Here is a 21285-nt window from a genome sequence, read left to right as displayed (position 1 = left end):
TTTTTTGTTATCTTAGTGTTGTAAGGTATACAGTATGAGGAGAATATGTAAAAAATAAGCCAGACTATTCATTGTATGTTTAGGCAAAGGAAAAATGAGCTGTAACCAGAGACAGATCCAATGTAATACTCTCTAGCAGTAGTACAGCATATCAACGGGTGGCTAGTACCTTGCTCAACCTACTACCTACGCTACATTGTTTTCTCAAGGTAACTTTCACATATTATAGTTCATATTACTTTTCAGACGTAATTATACATTAATACATTTCAGTATAAGGCTAGATAATGCATAATACGAATATCATCACCACACCACCCAGCGTATAACAAAAAACTGTTGTTACTATCTACCAACATTCACCAATACTGTAGTGTATAGTATAGTACTGTAATATATGTACAGTCCCCTCAATTAGCTAAGGTGAGACGATAAATCACTTGTATGTGATTGCTAATTTGGCGAGGTTAGCTCACAACCCTACCAGCTTGACATCTAACACACAGCCTGTACTATATCTACTGTACAGTAAGGTATTTGGTATGCAGTAAAGTACTATAAATACACAGTTCTTTTTCAATGAATCTTACCATAAGTAAAAAAATAAATAAAAGAAAAAAGGACAACAACACTAACCATTTAAGAATTGCGCAGTAAAATCTTGTGACGCATAATGGTATCCTTAAGGCTTATTGGTAGTGTTCACTGAACGTGAAGTGTACATTACGAGTAACAATGTACATGAACTGTACAGTAAAAATCTTTAGAATACATGTATGTAAATTAACACCTGTAAAAAAAAAAGGCCATAATTTCATATTTATGCATATATAAGGATGGTATTTACTCATATTTATGCATTTATAAGGATGGTATTTACTCATATTTATGCATATATAAGGATGGTATTTACAACAAAGTGTTTAAATAAATGACAAAACTTACTAAGTAATATCCCACAAAGAGGAACAGTCGGTGAGACAGATTAGTTAAGTCGTGCAATTATAAATGGATGGATGAAGGGACATAATTCCACGGCATGACACGCCCACCTTGAGTCATCAGTGCTGTAACGAAACAATTATTAAAATATGGGTTAGTGTACTTTACCATACATATGGTTTAAATCTTTCAATGTAAAATATTAATTCAATATTTATACTGTACAATTTTACGTTATTAATTCTGTACTGATATATTTAAAAACTTGTAAAAAGTTACTGAAATATATCTTGCCTTTCTGGTGCTAGGAAAGTAAGGTCGTCTACACCATCATCACTTTTGTGGGAGCTCCTCAAGGCTTGCTGAGAGAAGGGGTTTCACATTCAGGAGAATCTCTTGTTGTAAATCCTGCCACTCACCAGTAACTAGACACCTTGTTATAAATTCTAAAAGCCCAGTTCCATCTATGCTGAAATAAATATACTCCTATTAAAGGATTTGGGTTTTATAGTTAGGAAAAATAAAAATTACTTTAAAATTGTGATTTATAGTTCTATGAAAACTGAACTAAAATGCTGTAAATGGAATGAATAAACTATAAATGTTACTTAGAAACAAACTTTCAATGATGTAAACATTTGGTACAATAAGTTAAAAAATAATAAAGCATTGTACATGCATAACTGAAAATTGTGCAAGAATTTCCAAATAAAAGGTATCTTTATATACTATTCTTTAATTATATATTACTGGGGTTTTATAAACAAGAGGTTGTGTTATCTATTGTATACAATACTGTAATGGTTTCTGTGGAATTATTTGTTATTAAGCATAAAATGTGATTATCTTGCTGGTTCTGCTAAGAAGTGGCAGTCTGTGACAATGTACGCTAAAATGGACATGAATAAATATACCATTAATGAATTATGAAAAACAAAGACAAAATAACTCATTGGTTGTTAAAATGCAAGGAAAATTTTTAAAATCTAATTCCATTAACTCTTAAATCCGATGTCTAGAAATTTTTGTTACATACGTAGCTAGCTTGCCAACAGAAGCAATGTTGGTAAGCTTTAAGGTAGAAAGTTTTGTTCTTGTCTGTCATTAATATGCAAGGGAAATTAATGAATAAATAAAAGTCCATGAATATTTAAAGCATTTTATTATGAATTCCTGATACATTAAACATGCGGGCTAGTGAGATTGGTACGGTACATGAGTGAGATCACCCAACAGAAAGCAGTGGGAAAGAAAGGAAATTTAGTTATTAGTTGCTAAAATGGCAAGTTAATCATTATGCAAAAGCTAGGTAAAAAAAAAAAAAAAAAAAAAGACTACGTAAGATACAAAACAATTAACTTTGTTCCTATGTTTATACAAACTTTTCATCCTTTAAAATAGGGAAGTCTTCAGCTGAACTGAAATAGCCATTTAATTTGTTAATTCGATAGTTAACAACAATGGCGAACATGGACAAATAGACTCAAAGACTTTTCACTTTTGTCATTGGCTGAAACGAGAAGGTTGGCCAGGGCACCAGTCACTTGTTGAGATACTACCGCTAGAGAGATATTGGGTCCTTTCCCTGGTCAGACAGTACTACACAGGATCCTTCTCTCTGGTTACGGTTCACTTTCTCTTTGCCTACACATACACTGAATAGTCTAGTCTATTCTTTACAGATTCTCTTCTGTCCTCATACACCTGACAACACTGAGATTACCAAACAATTCTTCCCTCAAGGGATTAACTATTGCACTTTAATTGTTCAGTGGCTACTTTCCTCTTGGGAAGGGTAGAAGAGACTCTTTAGCTATGATAAGCAGCTTTTAGCTATGATAAGCAGCTCTTCTAGAAGAGCACTCCAAAATCAAACCATTGTTCCCTAGTCTTGGGTAGTGCCATAGCCTCTATACCATGGTCTTCCGCTGTCTTGGGTTAGAGCCTGCTTTTCCAAGTAGGGTTGTAGCTTAGCAAGTAATAATAATAATAGACCTTGGCTTACAGAGTAGAATTTGGTTCCTCTTCCAACTCTTCTTCCTCATTCTCCACATCTTAAGATGAACAAAAGTTTAGGAAAGCCAGTCGTATTCATAAGATAGGCTCTTGAAAACACCACCTCTCCTACAGGGGGTAGAAGACACTCAACCCACCCTTCCCCCGAACAATACAAGGGGCAGCCACATACGTGAACCTAGGGTCTTGACCCGAGTTCTGGCTGCCCCGTAGCCAGGTTGGACAGAGGTGCATGGCCTCAGACAAGCTTGTAAACACCTTCTGGTGGCAAGGTGTGGATTGTACTCGCCTTCACCTTCAATTCATGGACAATGAATTGCTGCTCCATCTCTGAACGGGGTACTGTGGTATCCTGTGTTGAGAAGATGGCTCCTAGAGATTGTCTCATGTGCAGTGAATGGGTTTAGGCTTGTGGTTGAGGGGCCTCAGCCGTGTGCTTACTGTAGTTACGAGGTCAACGCTCCTTCCCCACCTCGATAATCAGAGGGAAGAGAACAAGATTTTCCTTCAACCTCTGCTTTGCCTGGTGCCGAGTTTTTTCTTTCCCTGAGGACTACCAGCCTGGTCTGGCTGCAGTCACTGATTACTTTGTAATTTTCAGGGAAAGAAAGTAGATCTCCGGAGCAGGCTCCTGGATCCTCTACCTCTTTAGGTACAGTACTAGGATACTAAAATTTTTTTTTTTCATGGGTACCAGATCTTGGGACCAGTATCAAGAGGAGCAGAGAACCCTGAGTAGAAGAGTTCCTTGTGGACATTCTAGCACTTGAAATGAACTGTTTGAGGGAACCTTAGTGCCCCTCTTCAAGGTGGTCTCTGTCATTGACTGGAACTAAAACCTCAAGGTTGAGGCCTTCTCTGAAGCTGCCTTGTCAGGTATTGCTTGTTGGTTCTAGTTTGAATTGACAATCTGATTTGTGGACCAAGGTTCTATCTTGCTCCTGGTCAACTAGGATTCTGCCTCATGCAATCTCGCTAGTGAAGATTCTTGTACTAGAGTCTATTATGTCACTTCCTGGTCAGAAGATCCATCAGTATATGCGCGCGCACACACACACACACACACACACACACACACACACACACACACAGACTAGTCAAAAGGCATTTCCGCCATGACCACTCCCCAAACTGTCTGCTTGATGGTGGTCAGGTAGGGGATCACCTGCAACCTCTTTTTCTTGAAGGGAATCGAAACAATCGTTTCTTATAAAAAAAATGAATATGATATTTTCAATTTAAAATAAATTTTTGAATATACTTACCCGGTGAATATATAAATAGCTTACGTCTCCGACAGTCGACAGATTCCAAAAACTCGCGAGCGATCGCCATGAAGGCTGCCGGGTGTGCCCACCAGCGCCGACTATCGGCCAGATACCGCATATACTTCTCAACCAAACCAGTTCTTCTCAGTCCGTAGGGTCTCTATTGGGGAGGAAGGGAGGGCCTTTAATTATATATATTCACTGGGTAAGTATATTCAAAAATTTATTTTAAATTGAAAATATCATTTTTAAATATTAAACTTAGCCGGTGAATATATAAATAGCCGATTCACACCCATGGTGGTGGGTAGAGACCAGTATTAAAACAATAAAGGCGTATATGCTCAAGAGTTTTTGACAAATATTGAAAAAACAAACTTAACTATAGGTACCTGATAAGGAAGCTGACTCTGATGAATACTCTGACTCATTAGTCCGCTATCCTTATGAAGCCCAGCGATCCTCTCAGGATGCTGAAAGACTTCTAGGAGCTGTTATAATCAGGGTGAACACCCCTACAACAGGACCTCATCAATACCCTTAATATGATATTTTGATTATAAAATAAATTTTTGAATATACTTACCCGGTGAATATATAATAGCTGACGTCTCCGACGGCTCGACAGAATTCAAAAACTCGCGATCGATCGCCATGAAGGTAGCGGGTGTGCCCACCAGCGCCGACTATCGGCCAGATACCGCATATACATGTAAACAGCTCCAGTTCTTCTCATCCCGCTGGGTCTCTATCGGGGAGGAAGGGGGGGCCTTTAATTTATATATTCACCGGGTAAGTATATTCAAAAATTTATTTTATAATCAAAATATCATTTTTAAATATTAAACTTAGCCGGTGAATATATAATAGCTGATTCACACCCATGGTGGTGGGTAGAGACCAGTATCAATACAATAAAGGCGTATATGCTTAGAGTTTTTGACAGTTATATCATAACAAAACCCAAATAAATATAGGTACCTGGTAAGGAAGCTGACTCTAACGATTACTCTGCCTTGTTAGTCCGCTTTCCTCACGAAGCCCAGCCATCCTCTTAGGATGCTGAAAGACTCCCAGGAGCTGAAGTATCTAGGGCGACAACCCATACAACAGGACCTCATCAAAACCCTTAATCTGGGCGCTCTCAAGAAATGACATTTGACCACCCGCCAAATCAAAAAGGATGCGAAAGGCTTCTTAGCCTTCTGTACAACCCAATTAAAAACATTTCAAGAGAAGATTAAAAGGATATTGGAATTAAGGGAATGTAGTGGTAGAACCCTTACCCACTACTGCACTCGCTGCAACGAATGGACCCAGTGTGTAGCAGTCCTCATAAAGAGTCTGGACATCTTTTAAGTAAAATGACACGAATACCGACTTGCTTCTCCAAACGGTCGCGTCCATAATACTTCGCAGAGATCTGTTTTGCTTAAAGGCCACAGAAGTTGTTATAGTTCTTACTTCGTGCGTCTTAACCTTAAGCAAGCAACGATCTTTTTCACTCAAGTGAGAATGAGCCTCTCGGATTAAAAATCTAATAAAATATGACAAAGCATTCTTTGACATAGGCAATGAAGGCTTCTTAACTGAGCACCACAAAGCCTCAGATCCACCTCGTAAGGATTTAGTCCGAGCTAAATAAAACTTCAGAGCTCTAACTGGACACAGCACTCTTTCAAGCTCGTTGCCTACGATCTCTGACAGGCAAGGTATATCAAATGACTTAGGCCAAGGACGAGAAGGCAGTTCATTTTTGGCCAAGAAACCAAGCTGAAGTGAACATGTGGCTTTATCTGTAGAAAAGCCGATGTTCCTACTGAAGGCATGGATCTCACTGACTCTTTTAGCCGAAGCCAAGCACACTAAGAAAAGCGTCTTGAGGGTGAGATCCTTCAGGGAGGCTGAATGTAATGGCTCAAACCTGTCGGACATTAGGAACCTTAGGACCACGTCTAAGTTCCATCCAGGAGTTGCCATACGACGCTCCTTAGAGGTCTCGAAGGACTTAAGGAGATCTTGGAGATCTTGATTATTGGACAGATCTAAGCCTCTATGTCTGAACACAGACGCCAACATGCTCCTGTAGCCCTTAATAGTGGGCGCTGAGAGGGAGTGAACATTTCTCAGATGTAGGAGAAAGTCTGCAATTTGGGCTACAGAGGTACTGGAAGAGGAAATGGATGATGACTTGCACCAGTCTCTAAAGACTTCCCACTTCGACTGATAGACCTTGATGGTAGATGCTCTCCTAGCTCTCGCAATCGTTCTGGCTGCCCCCTTCGAAAATCCTCTAGTTCTTGAGAGTCTTTCGATAGTCTGAAGGCAGTCAGACGAAGCGCGGGGAGGCTTTGATGAAGACTCCTTACGTGACTGCCGTAAGAGATCCATCCTTAAAGGTAGACTCCTTGGAACGTCTACCAGCCATTGAAGTACCTCTGTTACTCACTCTCTCGCGGGCCAGAGTGGAGCAACCAATGTCAACCTGGTCCCTTCGTGAGAGGTGAACTTCTGCAGCACCTTGTCTAGGATCTTGAAAGGTGGAAAGGCATAAACGTCCAGGTGAGACCAGTCCAGCAGGAAAGCGTCTATGTGAGCTGGATCTGGAACTGGAAAGCAGTAAGTCGAGAGCCTCTTTGTCAGAGAGAGTAGCAAAAAGATCTATGGTGGGTAGACCCCATGTCATCCATAGCTTCTCGCACACAGTCTTATGCAACGTCCACTCCATGGAGAAGACTTGTCCTCTTCTGCTGAGGCCGTCCGCCAAGACATTCATTTCTGCACAAATCTCGCCAAAGGAGAGATGTTACTGCCTTAAAAGGAGTTCCTTCTGATCCGTGGATCAAAGAACCGAGCCTTCCAGACTGTCCAGTGGAGCTCCCTAACCCAAATCCGCTGCATCTGAAAACAACACATGGTTTGGGTTCTTGATCGCAAGAGAAAGATCTTCTCGAAGTCTGATGTTGCTGTCCCACCAAGTCAGACATGTCTAGACTGAGTTGGAGATTGGGAAAGAGATACTCACTAAGCCCTTCTCCTTGTTCCAATGTTTAGGTGAAATAGGAAAGGGCATAGGTTGAGTCTCCCCAGAGAGATAAACTACTCCAGCGATGAAAGAGTTCCCACGAGGCTAGTTCAAAATCTTACAGAGCAACTGTTTTTCTCTTGCAAGTGAAGGACTTTTAACAGAGCTTGTTCCATTCTTGCGGGAGACGAAAAGGGTCGAAAAATCAGACACTGTATCTCCATTCCCAAAAAAAGAATAGTCTGGGATGGGATACTGTAAGTTACGACTTCTCTACGTTCACTATGAGACCTAGCTCCTTGATTAGGTCTAATGTCCATTAGAGGCTCTCCAGACAGCGATATAATGACGAACGCCCTGATTAGCCAGTCGTCAAAATAAAGGGAGGCTCTGAATCCTCAAAAAATGTAGAAAGCTTGCTACATTTTGCAAGGGCCTTGTAAAAACAAGAGGAGCAGGAATGAGGTCGGAGTACAGTGCTCGACAGTGGTACATTACTTTCCCGTCCACAAACCTCAGATGTAGTTGAAAGTTTGGATGAATCAGGATGTGGAAGTATGCATCCTGAAGGTCGAGAGAGACCATCCAGTCGCCTTCCCTTAATGCTGTCAAGACAGCTTGGTAGACTTCATCGTGAAGTTTGTCTTGACAATGAACACATAGAGCGCACTTGCATCTTACGTACTCCTGCAGTGAACGTGGCTGCCAGATCATTGGAGCCATCCCTGATAGTCTTGATCCTGCAGAGAACGTGGCTGTCAGATCATTGGAGCCATCCCTGATAGCCTTGTTTATGCATGACATAATTGTACAGCCAAACTTCAAACGCTCGAAAAACTCCTAACAGGAGATGGTCTAGCTCTGAAGCCGACCATAAAATCTTGGAGCGTCTCATGGCCAGGCGCCAGGGAGAGTCTATGAGGCTTGAGAAGTCTATCTGGGCAGAGGCAGGAACTCCCAAGCCGAGAACTTCTCCAGTGTCATACCAGACGCTCGCTCTATAAGCGAGTTTAAAAGGGGGGAAAGCAAAGGCTGTCTCCCCCAAACTCCTCCTGGTGATCAACCAGTCGCCTAGCAAACGTAAAGCTCTCTTAGAAGAGCGAGAGAGCACTAGCTTAGAAAACAACGGCTTCGAAGTAGCTAGGCCTAGTGTAAACTCTGACGTTTAGGCGAACGAGGAGCAGCAGTTACAAAATGGTCCGGACAAAGATCCTTAAAAATCAGCATGATTTATTTAAAGTCCATAGAGGGCTGAGCAGCTTTAGGCTCCTCTCCGTCTGACAGAGTCCCCAAGGGAATATCAGTAGGAGGGGGATCAGCAACTTCCTCATCTGAAGGAACCTCGTCCGACAATTGCCGAGTCTCAAGCAAGGGAGAGACCTGCCATGGTGGCAATGCTTGACAAGCAGAGTCCACACGCAAAGGAGCATCAGTAGCAGTCAAGGACGCTACGTCATGTAACTGCTTAAAGGACTGACCAGCAACAACAATAGGTGCGGGAGGACGCTCGACGTCAAGTCGAGACTGCCTTGACTGCCTAGATAGAGCAGTTAAAACAATTTCTTGACTGCGGTGCTTGACGTTCAACGTCAAAACAAGGCAACTGAGCTGGTTGGCGAACGTCCTGAACGTCAACACGAGACTGCGGCAGCGGCTGAACGTCAACACGAGGCTGCGGCAGCGGCTGAAAGTCAACACGGGACTGCAGCGAGTAAGGATCCAAGTCACGTGACTGACGTGACAAACTACCGACATCACGTTTCAAGAACGTCAAACGGACGAGTAAATGCTCATTTGGGCGGCTGACAGCCAGAGTCTCGTTTAGTGTAACGGCGACTCGAAAGCGAAGGTTCATCGTGAACCTGCTCAACGTCATACTTCTCCATAAGGGAGGCAAGCTTAGTCTGCATGTCCTGCAGGACAACCCATTAGGATCAACAGGAGTCGGGACGGGCCGAGACGACGGTAACGTCTGTGTTGGCAAAACATTGCCTTTACCGCGACCCTCGGACCCCGTGTTACGCTTGCGTTTAATAGGCGAACCGTCTTCCGACGACTGCAAAGGGTCAGAGCTGTCCCCATGGCTACAGCCAGGACGCTGGACCTGTCCTGAATGGACTGACTTCCGCTTTAAGGGTCTACAAACTTGCTCCAAGATTTCTTTTGCGAGAAGCCTTCGGATGACGAGGAGAAAAACAGCCTCGCTTGTCTTATGGTAGGGGCGATCTTGCTAGACACGCCCGATACCATAGAGGGAACGTTTGTTCGTTGGTTAAAGCCTCTCGTCCCCATAAGTCCTACGACATTACTTCTCCCTGGTAGCATGGGAGCCTGAAAGAGGTATCGGACTAGGTGAACGACAAGCACGAACAGACGAACCCTCGGTCGCAACACTAAAAAACACTTTGCGCAATTATCACTTTATCACTACGATTTTCTGTTTTTGCACTTACTTCACTGAAATCGTATTTTTCAATAATTTCACATTAGGCATGAATAAAACTGATTTCTACCTGAAGCACGCAATTCTCCCCTACATCAAAAGTTTATAATTGCGAAATAAGTCGTATAATGTAAGCACATTAATACAAGCAAAAATCAGTAAACATATATATCGAATAAAATGGAAATATATAAAGTTAAAAGGATCAGTGACTGGGGAGGAGACTAAACACTAGTTCATTAAAAACTACGTTTTCAATCTCTCACCGTACAGTGCCTTGGGACGAGAATAAAAACTAAAAACGTTTTATCCTATCTCCCCGTACAGAGACTTGGGACGAGAGTAAAAAACTGACTCGACAACAACGTTACTCGCTTGGGACGAGAATAAAGATCGGAACGTTCTCTCTTCCTCTCTCTCTCTCTCTCTCTCTTGATTTCACACAGAAGAGAAAAGCCCACTCACCCTTCGTCAATAAACAGGTTATTTGACCAAAGGAAAAAACTGAAAGGACTAAGAAATTGAAAATTAACAAGTTCCTTTAAATTAGTATTTAAAACATTTCAGTTTGAAAGAAGAATGAACAAAACGTCAAAATCGATTTACTTTTCCTGCAAAGTGAAACCGTGATTCTCTCTTTCTCTATCGTAACGATAGAGCGCAAACTGCGTAGCATAAATAAACCAAACGTTAGTTCATCTTTGAAACAGCACGAAGACTATTCAAAGAAAATCTTTCATAAAATATCTACTAAAAAATATTCATTTAATAACTCTTACAGAGCAAATTATTTAAACTTAACGAAAATAAAAGTTGAATGGGCTCAACGTTGTTTAACTTCGGTTTCCAAGTTAGGACCGCCTACTCTCGGACTAGGGGAGGAATAGGTAAGGCCGCATATAAACAAAACATTAAAATTTATCTTGATGTTTAGTATAAATGGAAAGCTAATCGAAGAGGCCTAATAAAGGCGGGTGAGATATAAAATATATAGAGGAAAATCTATAATTAACAACAACAATTTATAACGTGATAAGATAATTGCTAAAAGCCTAAAACACACTTCCGTACACTAAGGGAAGGGTCGGCCAATTTTACTCTATGGAAAAAAAACCAGAGATAAAAGCAAGGGCAAAACACTTTTACTCTCCTTTCAAAAGCATTTCTTTTGAGGATAGTATTGAATAATCCAACACGGCGAAAGCAATAAAACCAAAACCAAGTACTTCACCAATTCGGTAGAAAACTCGAGGTCATAATAGCGAGTGGAATCGACTTGTCGATGAAACCGACAGAGAAGAACTGGAGCTGTTTACATGTATATGCGGTATCTGGCCGATAGTCGGCGCTGGTGGGCACACCCGCTACCTTCATGGCGATCGCTCGCGAGTTTTAGAATTCTGTCGAGCCGTCGGAGACGTCAGCTATTATATATTCACCGGCTAAGTTTAATATTTAAAACTGGGCGCTCTCAAGAAACAATATTTTGACCACCCGCCAAATCAAAAGATTGCGAAAGACTTCTTAGTCTCCCGTACAACCAAAAACAAGATTAAAAATTTCAAGAGAAGATTAAAAGGATATTGGGATTAAGGGAATGTAGTGGTAGAACCTTCACCCACTACTGCACTCGCTGCTACGAATGGTCCCAACGTGTAGCAGTTCTCATAAAGATTCTGGACATCTTTCAAGAAATATGAAGCGAACACCTACTTGCTTCTACAAAAGGTCGCGTCCATAATACTTCTAAGGGATCTATTTTGTTTAAATGCTACTGAAGTTGCTACCGCTCTAACTTCATGAGCCTTAACTTTAAGCAAATTACGATCCTTCTCACTTAAATGAGAGTGTGCCTCTCTAATCAATAGTCTAATAAAATAAGACAACGCATTCTTCGACATAGGCAAAGAGGGCTTTTTAACGGAGCACCATAAGGCCTCTGAAAAAACCTCACAGCAGTTTAGTTCTAGATAAATAAAACTAAGAGCTCTAACGGGGCACAGCACTCTTTCAACTTCATTCCCAACAATCTCAGATAGACTGGGAAGTTCAAACGATTTAAGCCATGAACGAGACGGAAGTTCATTTTTGGCCAAAAAACTAAGCTGAAGAGAGCATACTGCTTTATTAGCGGAGAAGCCGATATTCTTGCTAAAAGCATGTATCTCACTAACCCTATTCGCAGAAGCCAAGCTCACCAAGAAAAGTGTCTTGAGGGCAAGATCCTTCAGGGAGGCCGAACTTAACGGTTCAAACCTGTCTGACATAAGGAACTGCAGGACCACGTCCAAGTTCCAAGTAGGAGTAGAAATATGACGCTCCTTGGAAGTCTCGAAAGACTTAAGAAGGTCTTGAAGATCTTTGTTATTAGATAGATCCAAATTTCTATGCCTGAAAACAGAAGCTAACATGCTTCTGTAGCCTTTAATGGTAGATGCAGAAAGGAAGCGACCATTTCTCAGATAAAGCAGAAAATCTGCAATCTGCGCTACAGAGGTACTGGAAGAGGAAATAGAGGAGGACTTGCACCAGTCTCTAAATACCTCCCATTTAGATAGATAAATCCTGATGGTAGAGGATCTTCTAGCCCTCGCGATCGCTCTAGCTGCCTCCTTCGAAAACCCTCGAGCTCTAGAGAGTCTTTCAATAGGCTGAAGGCAGGTAGACAAAGCGCGGGGAGGCTTTGATGAAATCTCTTTACGTGAGGCTGACGCAGGAGATCCATCTGCAATGGTAGACTTCTTGGAATGTCTACTAGCCATAGAAGTACCTCTGTGAACCACTCAGTCGCGGGCCAGAGGGGAGCAACCAACGTCAACCTGGTCCCTTCGTGAGAGGCGAACTTCTGAAGAACCTTGTCTAGGATCTTGAATGGTGGGAAGGCACAGATATCTAGGCGAGACCAGTCCAGCAGGAAAGCGTCTATGTGGGCTGCCTCTGGATCTGGAACTGGAGAGCAGTAAGTCGAGAGCCTCTTTGTCAGTGAAGTCGCAAAAAGATCTATGGTGGGTTGACCCCATGTCATCCATAGCTTCTCGCACACAGTCTTGTGCAACGTCCACTCCATGGAGATGACTTGTCCTCTACTGCTGAGGCAGTCCGCTAAGACATTCATTTCTCCTTGCACAAATCTTGTCAAAAGAGAGATGTTACCTGCCTTAAATGGAGTTCCTTCTGATCCGTGGACCAAAGACCCGAGCATTCCAGACTGTCCAGTGGCGCTCCCTAACCCAAATCCGATGCATCTGAATACAACACATGGTTTGGGTTCTTGATCGCAAGAAAGACCTTCTCGAAGTCTGATGTTGCTGTCCCACCAAGTCAGACATGTCTAGACTGAGTTGGAGATTGGGAAAAAGATACTCTCTAAGCCCTTCTCCTTGTTCCAAAGGTTAGGTGAAATTGGAGAGGGCAAAGGTTGAGTCTCCCCAGAGAGATAAACTGCTCCAGCGATGAAAGAGTTCCCACGAGGCTCGTTCAAACTCTTACAGAGCAACTGTTTTTCTCTTGCAAGTGACGACTTTTAACAGAGCTTGTTCCATTCTTGTGGGAGACGAAAAGGCCCGAAAAATTCGACACTGTATCTCCATCCCCAAATAAAGAATAGTCTGGGATGGAGTACTGTAAGTTCCGACTTCTCTACGTTCACTATGAGACCTAGCTCCTTGGTTAGGTCTAATGTCCATTTGAGGTTCTCCAGACAGCGATTTCATGACGACGCCCTGATTAGCCAGTCGTCAAAATAAAGGGAGGCTCTGATCCCTGAAAAAAGTAGAAAACTTGCTACATTTTGCATGAGCCTTGTAAAAACAAGAGGAGCAGGACTGAGGCCGAAGCACAGTGCTCGAAATTGGTACACTACTTTCCCGTCCACAAACCTCAGATATTGTTGAAAGTTTGGATGAATCGGGATGTGGAAGTATGCATCTTGAAGGTCGAGAGAGACCATCCAGTCGCCTTCCCTTACTGCTGCCAAGACAGATTTGGTAGTCTTCATCGTGAACTTTGTCTTGACAATGAACACATTGAGTGCACTTACATCTTAAGTACTCCTGCAGCGAACGTGGCTGCCAGTTCATTGGAGCCATCCCTTATAGCCTTGTTGATGCATGACATAATTTGTACAGCAATACATTGTCAGCTGGGGAGACCTTCTTACTTAAGGCTCCCAGGGACTAATCCAAAAAAAAATAAATACTTCAAACGCTCGAAAAACTCCTTTCAGGAGATGGTCTAGCTCTGAAGCAGACCATAAAATCTTGGAGCGTCTCATGGCTAGACGACGAGGGGAGTCCACTAGGCTTAAGAAGTCTCCCTGGGCAGAGGCAGGTACTCCCAAGCCGAGAACTTCTCCTGTGTCACACCAGACGCTCGAGCGAGAAGCTGATTAAGAAGGAGGAAAAGCAAAAGCAGACTTTCCTAAACTTCTCCTGGATTCCAACCAGTCTCCCAGTAAGAGCATGGCTCTCTTGGAAGAACAAGAGAGAACTGACCTCGTAAATGTAGGAGTCGAAGAAAGTCACGCCAGGAGTAAACTCAGATGGTGGAGCAGCCGTTACAAAACGAGTAGGACAAAATTTCCCTAAAGAAATTCATAATTTTAAAAACAAGGGATTGTTGGACAACCCTAGGTTACTCCTCTTCTGAATGAATCCCCAAAAGTACATTAGTTGAAAGGGGGTCATCAACTTCTTCAGAAGGCACATCATCTGATAAATCTTAAACAAAAATAAAAGTTGAATGGGCTCAACGTTGTTTAACTTCGTTTTCCAAGTCAGGACCGCCTACAAAGAATAGGCAAAGGTTGCTTGTAAACAAAAACATAAAATTTATCTCGGTGTTTAGTATAAATGGAAAGCGAAGCGAAGAGGCCTAATAAAGGCGGGTGAGATATAAAATATATAGAGGTAAATCTATAAATATCAACAATAATTTATAAATTGATAAAATAATTACTAAAAGCCTTTAACACACTTCCGTACACTGAGGGAAGGGTCGGCCATCTTTTCTCTATGGAAAAAACCAGAGCGAGATTAAAAAAAAAAAGCAAGGGCAAAAAATTTTCCTCTCCTTTCCAAAGCATTTCTTTTGAAGATCGCATTGCTTGAGAATAATCCAACACGGCGAAAGCAATAAAACCAAAACCAAGTACTTCACCAATCGGTAGAAACTTGAGGTCAAGCGCGAGCGGAACCAATGTTGTCTGGACTACCGACAGAGAAGAACTAGTTTGGTTGAGAAGTATATGCGGAATCTGGCTGATAGTCGGCGCTGGTGGGCACACCCGGCAGCCTTCATGGCGATCGCTCGCGAGTTTTTGGAATCTGTCGACCGTCGGAGACGTAAGCTATTTATATATTCACCGGCTAAGTTTAATATTTAAAATGTAAAAATATAGCAATATCGAAAATAGACCTAGTCATTAACAACTCTCAGCAAAATGGAATAATCTACAAGATGGACTCGGTAGAGGAAAGAAGTCACACTTGTTCCAGTGTGCAATGTACCGTGATAAAGATTTACTTGTACCGTTTTTTCATAATGTGGACAAATGCAGAAAAAATAAGTCTGACATCTTTTAGTACACTGTGTCCCATGGAGGAGATTCCGATGCACGGGAATAGTGGAATGGAATAGTGGAATTAAAGTTTATGGGCTTGTTATGGTACCTATGAACCTTCTGGATCAAGAGCTATTGAGAGACAAACTGTCAATCAATGGCAAGTATATTCCAGTCTTCCAGATCTAACGGAATAATCTACATGATGTACTCACCAGAGGGAAGAAGTCTCACTTGTTCCATTATGCAGTGTTCCTTGATAAAGATTTACTTTTTCTTTATCATTAGGACAAAAGTATGGAAATCTTGAAATTTGAGTAACCCTTATGGATGAAGAGCCCGACACCCGTCCCCAAACTTGGCCACTCTTGGAATATGATGTAAGGACACCGCTCCCTCCGTCGTCCAGAAATTCAACAAATTGTCTATTTATTTAAATTCTCCTTTCGCCACACCGTGGCTTCCTATATTTATGTATTCCGCTCCCTCAGAGCTACAATTTGACATATGTATTATTTCATTACATGTTTCTGTTTACTTGCAATTCGTGTATTTGTTCATGTGAGAAAACACATATTTTGGCGGGAAGTTCAAGCTGAATTGGCACCTACGCCATGCTACCTTTCCGTCCGCACCCAGTATTATATTCCCACGCATGTTTGAATAAACTATCAGTTGATGTTGGTGACGCTTGTCTCACTGTCCTTACAACTGGTGACCCCGGAGTTGAAGTAGCATCAGCGGTTTTAGCTTTGCCATTAACGGACTTATTACGGCCGTGCTACCTTCTCTTTACTCCGTTACCTTAGGCGTGAGCTTCAGCCTTTGGTTCTCCCACACCTCGGTGCATGTAAGGCAGTAGGATGAGCTTAACTGACATATAAACTTCCCACCTCTTCGCCGACTCGTCATCTGACCACAATGCCGGAAGCATCACACCCATCGCACCCATCGGCCTCCCCTCCACGCCCAAAGTCAAACTGCCGCCCTTTTCTCAACACAACACCGCTTCCTGGTTCCTGAGAGCAGACGTACTCTTCCGAGTCGCTAGACTCAGCGACTCCTGCGCCAAGGCCGACATTGTTCTCACCTCCATCCCAGAAGAGGTATTCGACAAGATTTCCCCATGGCTCGACGCCCAGGCCGGCCAAGTTTCATACGACGACCTGAGAACGAAACTTATCGGTATCTACTCCCTCTCCGTTTCAGCAAGGGCACAGAAAGTCCTGGACCTCGCCGGCAAGCCCATGGGTGACACCTCTCCTGTCGAGGCGTGGGACGAGTTAACCGGCCTGCTTATGCTCCCCGAAACAGACAGCAACGGCCGACGACGTGAAATTAGCCTATCTCGCGAGATCTTCCTTCGACGCCTACCACAGGACGTAAGGGCCCAATTGACAGACGCCGACATGCTTCAGATAAACGAACTCCTGTCGAAGGCTCAGATGCTCCACGAGTCCTCCAAAGCATCTCGCCTCGGAGCATCATCAGCATCGTCTTCGTTCTCCTCCTTCAGCAGCTGCTCTTCCATAGACTCCTCAGCAACGGCACCTGAGGACGACGAGATCAACGCTCTAGCAAGAAAGAAACCGCCGCGACCGAACCCTAGGACTAACCCAGCATGGTGCTTCTACCACCAACAGTTCGGCAGCGATGGCAAGAAATGTAGGGCACCATGCAGTTTCCCTAGAAGATGACGCCAGAAGAATCCACCTACCACCATTGCAGCCGCAGGAAATCAAAACAAGAATGGTTTCTATATCCTCGATACCGTTTCCAACCGTAGACTCATGGTAGACACCGGCGCAATGCAGTCAACGTTCCCACCGTCCCAGTCCGACCTAGACCGTGGTCCCAACAAAAACGCTCCCTCACTCGTCGCCGCCAACGGATCTCCCATGCGGTGTTATGGGACCAGGACCCTGAAAATATCTATCATGGGCTGTTCGTATTCTTGGCCCTTCGCCATCGCTGACGTCAATCGCCCCCTCCTCGGTGTGGATTTCCTCGCTCACCATGGACTCCTTGTCGACGTTGCTAACAAACGTCTCATCTACACGGGAACCTGCCAGTCCCACGCCCTAGAAGACGGCCCTGTAACAATGTCCGTATCCGCCGTAATGACACACCCCTACGCCGACCTCCTATAAGAATTTCCTGACGTTTTCAAGCCCGAGGTCCGACACGGGATCTACCACCACATCACGACGACAGGTGGTCCTACTCACGCCAAATTCCGCCGCCTCCCGCCCCAGAAACTGAAGGATGCCAAACGCGCCTTTGAGGATATGGAACGCATGGGTATTTGTAAGAAAGCATTGAGCCCCTGGGCATCTCCCCTACACATGGTAAAAAAGCCAGACAGGTCCTGGACACCTTGCAGCGATTACAGGCGCCTAAACCTCATCACGACGCCCGATCACTACCCTCTGCCCAACATGCAAGACCTAACGAATGCGTTGCACGGCGCGAAATATTTCACCAAGAGGGATCTTCTCAAATCTTACTTCCAGGTCCCCGTATTTCCGGAGGACATTCCGAAAACTGCCATTGTGACGCCGTTCGGATCCTATACCTTCGCATACTCAACCTTCGGTCTACGCAATAACGGGGCGACCTTCCAACTACTAATGGATAGCATTCTAGGCGACCTACCATTCTGCGTCTGCTACGTCGACGACATCCTGATATTCTCAAAAACCAAGGAGGAACACCGGAGGCACGTCCGCACCGTCCTCAAACGCCTACAGGAGAACGGCCTGGTCGTACGTTTCGACAAGTGCACGTTCGGCGCGGAAGGAGTGAACTTTCTTGGTCACCGCGTATCCTCGTGCGGGGTAAAACCCATGACAACCAAGGTTGACGCCATCAAAAGGTTCCCGATACCTACAACCACCCGCCAACTTCAGGAGTTCCTGGGGATGGTCAATTACTACAGGCGCTTCATCCCCAACGTCGCACAGACCCTAACACCCCTCGACGACGTCCTGAAAGGGAAAACAAAAAAACTTGAGTGGGGTTTTCCCCAACAACAGGCATTCACCTGGACGAAGGATGCCCTCGCAAAAGCCACCACCCTGGCTTATTTCGACGACAACGCGCCCCTGCGACTGACGACCGACGCCAGCAACGTCGCCTGTGGGGCTGTGCTGGAACAACTCGTCGATGGTTCTCCTTGACTGCTGGCACTCTTCAGCAAGAAATTGAAACCCACCGAAACAAGATACAGCACCTTCAATAGGGAACTCCTCGCCGTCCGCCACTTCAGGCACATCCTGGAGGGCACACCCTTCACAATCGCGACGGACCATCAACCCCACGTACACGCTTTCACAAAATCGACAGACGCATGGTCCTCCCGACAACAATGTCATCTCGCACCATACGCTACGTTCCAGGAAAGAAAAACCCAGTCGCGGACGCCCTTTCAAGGATTGAAATCAACTCAATCCACCTGGGAATCGATTACGCCAATCTCGCATCCGAACAGCACACCGACCAGGAAGCACAGGATCACCTGATGGGGCCATCCGCTCTCAAGATAACTGCAATCCCCCTCGAACCAGCAGGAGTAACTATCCTCTGCGACACCAGCACTGGCCGCCCACGCCCCTGGATACCGGCCTCCTGCAGAAAAAAAATATTCGACATCATCCATGGACTTTCACACCCCTCAGGACGCACCACCGCTCGCCTTCTGTCTGAAAAGTTCGTCTGGCCAGGAATCAAAAAGGACGCCCGGGAATGGGCGAAGACATGCATCAACTGCCAATCAAGCAAAATCAGCCGTCACACCGAATCGGGGGTAGGTGATTTTCCCCAACCAAAAAGACGTTTCGGTCACATACACATCGACGTCGTGGGACCATTGCCGCCTTCCGGATCTGCTCGCTACCTGCTTACGATCATCGATCGCTCCACGAGGTGGTTGGAGGCATCGCCGATGACCGAAGCTACGACTCAAGCATGCGCCGAAGCCCTTTTGTCAAGCTGGGTGAGCAGATTTGGCGTTCCTGACGACGTCACGACAGACAAAGGCCCTGCTTTCCTCTCAGAAATACAGTATGGCTCGCTCTGGCAAACCTGATGGGGACGACACTCCACAGCACCACGGCATACAACCCCGCCGCAAACGGCATGGTCGAACAAACTCATCGCGCCCTCAAGGCGTCCCTGATGGCGAGCTGCACCGACGGGGACTGGAAATCACGACTTCCTTGGGTACTTCTCGGCCTTCGCACCGCCCCTCGCGCAGATGGCGATCCTTCGCCCGCCGAAAAGGTTTACGGGGAGGCGCTCGCAGTTCCTGGCAAATTCTTTCCCATATCAACCGACGACACGCAGCTGGATCATCTTAGGGACATCACCAGGAAATTCAGGCCATGTCTCAAAACTTACCAGGACAGAACTAAGCATTTCAAGCCAAAGAACCTGGATGAATGCGGGTACGTTTTCGTCTGTGTCGTGTCGACGCCCATCGGCAACCACTAACCAGACCTTATTGAGGCCCCTACCGAGTAATTAAGACGACGACGAAAGCCTTCCTTCTCGACGTGCATGGCCGAAAAGACGGGGTCTCAATAGACCGCGTGAAACCAGCGTTTCTCGAAGGGAGCGACACTGCCTCTGCCGGACCTGGCAGATCCAGAGTGCCACCTCAAAACAAGGCGCCCAATGAAAGAAAAATCAACAAACGACGAGAGGAAGAGATCCTTACGCCGACCGCCGACGCGCCCCTCCGTTCAAAAACAAGAGGAACCCTCCGACGCCCGAAAAGATACGAAGATTAATCATCAGCCCTCTACGCCGCCCGATGTCTTGGAGGGGGAGTACTTGTAAGGACACCGCTCCCTCCATCGTCCAGAAATTCAACAAATTGTCTATTTATTTAAATTCTCCTTTCGCCACACCGTGGCTTCCTATATATATGTATTCCGCTCCCTCAGAGCTACAATTTGACATGTATTATTTCATTACATGTTTCTGTTTACTTGCAATTCGTGTATTTGTTCATGTGAGAAAACACATATATTCTGGCGGGAAGTTCAAGCTGAATTGGCGCCTACGCCATGCTACCTTTCCGTCCGCACCCTGGATTATATTCCCACGCATGTTTGAATAAACTATCAGTTGATGTTGGTGACGCTTGTCTCACTGTCCTTACAATGAAAGAAAGCGTGTGTGTGTGTGTGTGTGTGTGGGGGGGGGGGCATTTGAATGATCTTTGCCCTGTCAAAGTTATTTAACCATGTTTCAGGTAATGCTGCTGGTATGTCTAAATATTTCCTATTTATCAATTCTCGAATTTGAATAGTTTTATTACCAACAGATTGTATATTTACACAGCCACACTTTATAAAGTCCTTAGTATCCATGGTCAGTGGTCAGTACAAAAAACGAAGCATTGGATATAAAAACAACCATTAAAATAGGAAACTAAATGGTACAAATGTGTTTAAGGTTAAGTAAATCCTCACTTTGAACTTTAATGAACTGCCCTAGTAAATAAGGTTCCGCTTACTGTAACTAGGGCAACACAAGAAAAATGACAAATTTGGAAATAATCTATTTTTCCATACAATACAAACCTTAAGCTATTTATAGGGGTATTATTCAGTGAAGCTGAAAAAAACAAGTTATTAAAATTTAGCGAGTGTTAACTACCCATCCCGCTAGTTACCCTTTGCTTGGAGGTAGGTCTTCAATGGGGACAAGGTTGTATAAGTAGCTAAAGGTTTGTATCATTAGGAAAAATATAAATTACTGTATTTCTAAATTTGTCATTTGTTCCCTAACTAGAATACAAACCTATGGTATTTATAGGGGTGACACCCATTATTATTATCATTATTATTATTATTATTATTATTATTAGCCAAGCTAAAACCCTAGTTGGAAAAGCAAGATGCTATAAGGCCAAGGGCTCCAACAGGGAAAAATATGACAAATTCGGAGATAATTTGTATTTTTCCTAACCATACCAACCTTAGCTATTTAGCCTACATGGGGTATTACTTTCGGCGTAGCTGAA

At 44.1% G+C, this 21285-nt stretch overlaps 1 long non-coding RNA gene across 1 annotated transcript in view; it reads right to left on the bottom strand.

The window, feature by feature from the left end:
• The window catches only part of LOC137614399 (uncharacterized), a 45264-nt gene that overhangs the window by 4321 nt on the left and 19658 nt on the right, over positions 1-21285 (bottom strand). The window contains exons 2-3 of the long non-coding RNA XR_011039080.1: positions 946-1411; positions 637-746 (exon numbers count right to left, since the gene is read on the bottom strand). This is a non-coding gene — a long non-coding RNA (uncharacterized lncRNA). The remainder of the gene's footprint in view (positions 1-636; positions 747-945; positions 1412-21285) is intronic.

Source organism: Palaemon carinicauda, chromosome 20, assembly GCF_036898095.1.
Source record: "Palaemon carinicauda isolate YSFRI2023 chromosome 20, ASM3689809v2, whole genome shotgun sequence".
NCBI classification, from domain to species: Eukaryota; Metazoa; Arthropoda; class Malacostraca; order Decapoda; family Palaemonidae; genus Palaemon; species Palaemon carinicauda.
Note: the sequence above shows the minus strand (reverse complement) of the source record. Positions and strands in the feature narration are given on the sequence as shown.